Below are 6,000 nucleotides of genomic sequence, written 5' to 3' on the forward strand. Positions count from 1 at the left end.
AGCGCTGTGATTTACACCATGACAGCGCTCGATGTCAAAATGGTGAAATTCAGAGGTCAAGGTCAAAGGTCAAGGATAAGGTTTCCTATTTGATTCCTAAGAGGTTCACTAGCACAGCGGCAGAGCGTGCACTTGGCAACCTCAAGGGGCGAGGAGCAAATCTCGTCACTTGATTCTTTTAAAATTTCTAATAACATTATAATGTAGTAATGTGTTATAATAATAACAATGTCGAACTAGCTCAGTGAGGTCAGGGTTTGTTTTGTAGTAATTATTTTCACATAGTTTATTTAACATACTTAATGCTATGATACGTGTTTTAAAATTTTTCAGGTTAATATTTTAGTATAACTTATAACGTGTGCAGGAAACTGATTAATGGATTTTAACAAGATGTACGTTTTTTTTTTTGTTTAAATAAATTCCTTGTCAAAAAAACTTCATTTGCGACATGAACAACACGAGAACACGCTTTTTTCTCTCATTACAGAGTTCAGATGTTTACACATCACTGGCAAGTACTGAAAGACTAGCTCACGTGTTTTTTTTTTTTTTTTTTTTTTTTTTCCAGTGTCCATTCTTCTACATGCACACGCCTTGTTGGCTCGGAGCGTATGGAATCAAAGGATATGATGCAGTCCGAAGAAGAGACAGCCGACCTGACGAGACAGACGCGATAATGATGTGAATAACGGTCGACAGATGCCAGCACCGCGGTGGCGACATTTCTGTCGACTCCTCGGCGCAGCGTGGAGGCGTGCTTCGGTCGGTCGTCGCGGGAGAGGCGCTCGTAATTACGGACGACGCGGGCCCGTACGACGGTTGCCTTCTCCCGAGTGCATGTCTGCGGGCGCTCTCCAACGGCCAATCAGGCGCCGCCCCGCCGCTCTTCGCTCGACCGTAGAACAAGACAAAAAGGCCGGCTGCATCGCGGCGACCGCGACTAATTGAGTGTCGCCGTGCATAATGCCCGGGGAATAAACGCACGGTTGGTGTCCAGCCGGCAACCGTTAATTTGTGGTCGTCCTGGGTTCATGGCTCATCCCAGAGAAATAAAAAAAACTTGAAGAACATAATTATATTGAAGTTAAGTCACTAAGATGCCATATGACGCCGCAAGAATTCCGAGAACCTATGCACAGTCAGCTAAGTAAAATCTAAGTAAAAGAAAATGGGTGCGTGTACTAATGTACGTGCGTTAGCAGTTATATTTACTTAGCGTAATAAAAAAAACTAACTTTACTTTTGCATGCAAATAATTAATAAAATAAAATAATAAAAGGACTGCAGTGATATAAATACAATTGGTAAAGTATATTTTCAATCAAATTAGAAATTTGATTAATTTAACGTTACACTATGTACTACTGCTGCAAAGAGTTATGACTTAACACTATAATTATTCATATTCAGTGGCCATAGATCTATCCATATGTTAGTTATTTTAAGCTGATTATTATAGTTTGGGGGCTCATGCTGCTGGAGGTGTAGGTGGGGTCAATGACCGACCGACATGACGTCACGACGGCCATATTGAATGTCTTTAATCTTATCCTTGACCTTCGACCTTCACCTTAAACCTTGAATTTCTTGATCTTGACATCGAGCACACCAATCCCTGAATGTTGGAAGTTTCGTTACGGTCACCATCTTGTATTATGACGTCATTTCCGCCATATTGTTTTCGTCTGCTACAGGCCGCCATATTGGATGATGACACGACCGCCATATTTGTTTTTTTCTGGTCCGCTGGAGGCCACCATCTTGTATTCCGTCATATTTGTTTCTGCTGTTTGTTCCTAGAGAGCGCCAGCATCGCTTTTTCTCATGCACATAAGGTCGATGTTCCAATACCTGCTAATGTTGTTGTGGTCTTTAACGGCACAATATATATATATACTTTTTAATGTATTGGAAGCGCTGTGATTTGCACCATGACAGCACTCGATGTCAATATGGTGAAATTCAGAGGTCAAGGACATGTTTAAGGTCAAGGTCAAAAGTCAAGGTCGATGTCATCCAAGATGGCCGTCGTGACGTCATGTCGGTCGGGCTTTGACCCCACCTACACCTCACTCCTACCCTGCAGCAGGAGTTCTGGTTTTTTCCCTGCAGCCCTGCGCACCGCGTGTGTGCCCGGGCAAGGGGCGACTGAAATGCTGCCCCTTGGAAGGGTAGCCCTTCAGGATTTTTCTGGCAATGGTTTGTTTTTACAGCGACTGGAAGGGCAGCCCATCGAATTTCTGAAAACATTATTCTTTAAGTGTTTAAATAATCCTGAAAACTTGCCCCTTGGAAGGGCAGCCCATCAGGATTTTTCTGATAGTAGTGTTTTTGAAAGGTTGTCTGAATTGTTGCCCCTTGGATGGGCAGCCCTTCAGGATTTTTCTGGCAATGGTTTGTTTGTACAGCGACTGGAAGGGCAGCCCATCGAATTTCTGAAAACATCTTTCTTTAAGTGTTTAAATAATCCTGAAAACTTGCCCCTTGGAAGGGCAGCCCATCAGGTTTTTTCTGACAGTAATGTTTTTGAAAGGTTGTCTGAATTGTTGCCCCTTGGATGGGCAGCCCTTCAGGATTTTTCTGGCAATGGTTTGTTTGTACAGCGACTGGAAGGGCAGCCCATCGAATTTCTGAAAACATCTTTCTTTAAGTGTTTAAATAATCCTGAAAACTTGCCCCTTGGAAGGGCAGCCCATCAGGTTTTTTCTGACAGTAATGTTTTTGAAAGGTTGTCTGAATTGTTGCCCCTTGGATGGGCAGCCCTTCAGGATTTTTCTGACAGTGGTTAGTTTGTAAAGTGACCTAACCTAACCTAACCTGACCTAACCTAACCAAATCAAACCTAACATAACCTAACCTAAACTAACCACTGTCAGAAAAATCCTGAAGGGCTGCCCATCCAAGGGGCAACAATTCAGCTCCCCCCCCCCCCCCACGGGCAGACGGCGACCTTCCCCGCGCGGCAGTGACCGCGAGATGATCGCAGCTCTCGGTCCAAGAGGACAGGCAAGCGACGTCTCTGGTAGGCTCTTTGACCCCCACCCCTTTTCCCCCACCACCACTTATCGTATAATCTTCCCACCCCCACGGTGGTGAGTCCGGGATGCGCGCCTGTGCGCACGTTAAAACGATAAGGGACAACAAGGGCATCATTGGCGGGGGAGGGGGGGGAGGGGTTGATCAATGACCCCGAGGAAGCCGACAAAGTCCGAGGGGAGTGGTCGTCGGGCGAGAGGACCGCAGGGGAGGGAAGGGGGGGGGGGGTGAATAATGAACCAACCGCTAGGCGGAGCTCACGGCTTCCACCTGGGGTCGACGTCGAGGGTTGATGCCCGCCGACTCTCTGGGGCCGCTGTCGTTGGATAACTGCGGGAGTTCGTTTCGAGTCGCGGGAGACTTGGAGGAACGCATCTTATTGTGCGTGCGTGCACGTCATTATTGATTTACTTATCATGGCGAAGTTGAGGCTTTATAAGTACAGGCTGAAAAAACATCTTTGCAACAACTGCTTACAATGACAACTCAGCCACTTCCCTTTTGCTTGAATCTGTGTGTGAATGTGCGAGTGACTGGTTTTAATGTAGTAGCACCTTTTTTTTTTGATACTATTTTCTGTATGTTTAATCACTTTTCTTTTTTTATGTATGTCTATGCTTAATTATTAATTACTTTAAGTTAGTTATGGTTGAATCTTTTGTAATAGTTAATATTTGAACATTAAGTTAAAATTTTAATTTGTTCTCTTAATATTTAGTCAACATCTGCTTATATCATGCTTAATTTTTAATATTCTACTATTTGATGTAATTGCAGAAAAGTGGTTAAGTGTAAGAAAAGGCGTACCACCTTAGCTTCGCCACCAATAAAGACGATAAATAAATAAATAAATAGATAAATAACCACAGTTCTACACAACTACGCAATAATCATACTTCATAAACCTATAATACCAAACTAACCTAAACAAATAGCTGGAGGACTAAAATCCAGATAATTTTCACTACTAAAGACCATAAAGAAACAAAAGTTAATAAAATGAAAATTAAAATAACTTAATACAGAATACCGCAGATACGGATTTGGTTAAAAAAAAAAATATTACACAGTCACATAAACGTCTGTGGTTGATGAATCATTGGCGACATTGAACGATTTATTTCGCAATCTTACATTTAAACTTCGAGAGTGTTCATGAGCCTCGCAACTAATTTATTTCCAAATCGACACCAATCATGATCTTATGGTGTAGAGATAGATACACCTACACAGTACCAAACTTGTAGATATCTCAAAATTCGTTACTGCTGATGCCATGTTGCCATACTTTTTTTCTTCTGATACGATACACTTTAACCATAAAGCTTTTAAAAAAATCTGCACCTGACTTTGAAGTTGCTTTTGCCATTTAGAATTTTTTTCAGAGAGTTAAAAAATTAAATCTAACTTTGTGAAACCTTCCCGTCGGTTATAGCTCACCCTGGAAAAAGGTTAAATTTTATAGAGATAAGTGAGTCAATATGTCGCACAAATAAAAATAAATCCTTTGGTATGTGACGTTAATCACTATACGGCGGCGTTTCTTAAATAACAAAATTTAATGTAGACATTTAGCAGATTCAGACGCTGCACCGGGCCAACTCGTTGAATGGGAGGCCGTGTGTTTGATCTCCCCCCCCCCCCCCAAAAACCATACACGCGCCCAGCAGAAACATTTCATTACCTGTTCCGGACTCCGTATGTTTAGTGAGAAAGTTATGATGCAGACCGTCTTCCAGTTAGCCTACAGTAATTACAGCCAGCGACGGAAATAGAAGCTTTTTATGTATTTATTTCCCTGCATATATTCGTGATTATTTACTCATGGTACGAAGACCGTTTCTTCGGTCTGAATAGAATAAAATACAAGTTTTTTTTTCTCGTGGCCAGGTGTATGGACAAGAGTTTGAAGCTTAAATTAAAAAAAAAAAAACTTTTTCAGTAAAGAAGAGACCAAATATTTCGAGATGATAACAAAAATTTAGTCGTAATAACGAAAACCAAATTTTTCCATCATTTATAAGCCAGCTCGTGGGTACTAAATATTAATTCTCTTTTTCACACAAAAAAATATTTGGAAATATCTACGAATATTGACCAATTGTGCTGTAACGGCCACAATTTTTTTTTTGTGAGGCGATTCAGATCAATTAGAGAAATATAAGCGTGATTCACTGGTTCAGCATATCCCTGTATTCAGCAGAGAGATTTCTAGCAATTACACTGAGCTCGAAGGCTGCCAGATTTTAAGTTGATTTTAGCCACAGCGCTATCAGGTTGCTGTGAACTTTTGGAAAGTTAATGGGTTCTACATCAGCAATCCTCAGCAAACCTGACAAATTTGTCTTCGAAAGCGCTATCGGATGAAGTAATCATATAAGCTCAGTCCATCTGGATCTAGACTTAGTAATCAAGGCAAATATCTGCAGAATTTTCCTGTGTTAAAGGGCGAACACTAATACGACATAATAATATTTGATCATTAACTATTTGTCTGGTGGATATATATATATATAATTTCCCATTACATTTTGACGCGACTTGTTTGTAAAATTATGCAAATGATCTAAGATATTTTCTTGGAAAAATACATTCTTATTTCCTTCCCGAAACGCAGAACTTTTCTCCCTTTTGAATTTCAATAGTGTAAAACTTTAATTTGAACAAATGGTTTCGTGGTGTAATGGTTATCACGTCTGCTTTACACGCAGAAAGTCCCCGGTTCGATCCCGGGCGGAACCAAGAAATCATTTTTATTGATTAACAAGCGTGTATTTACAAGCACCAGCTCTGACCCGGTAATAATTTTCGATCTTGAGTTGGTCAGATCTTAAATCGCGCTACTCAAAAATGCAGACATTTAAATTGATATTTATTTAGTGATAAGTAATGCATAAGGAATGATGTGCAAAACTCAAACTATAATAATTACACCAAACTCTTAATTTTTTTTTGTCTTTT

The 6,000-nt window shown here is 40.8% G+C and overlaps 1 non-coding gene across 1 annotated transcript; it reads left to right on the forward strand.

The window, feature by feature from the left end:
- The first annotated feature begins 5,708 nt into the window (after positions 1 to 5,708).
- On the forward strand, positions 5,709 to 5,781 carry Trnav-uac (transfer RNA valine (anticodon UAC)). Its single transcript has one exon. It is a non-coding gene; the product is annotated as a tRNA-Val (tRNA).
- Positions 5,782 to 6,000: the final 219 nt, after the last annotated feature.

The sequence above is a fragment of the Bacillus rossius genome, chromosome 6 (assembly GCF_032445375.1).
Source record: "Bacillus rossius redtenbacheri isolate Brsri chromosome 6, Brsri_v3, whole genome shotgun sequence".
In the NCBI taxonomy this organism is placed as follows: Eukaryota; Metazoa; Arthropoda; class Insecta; order Phasmatodea; family Bacillidae; genus Bacillus; species Bacillus rossius.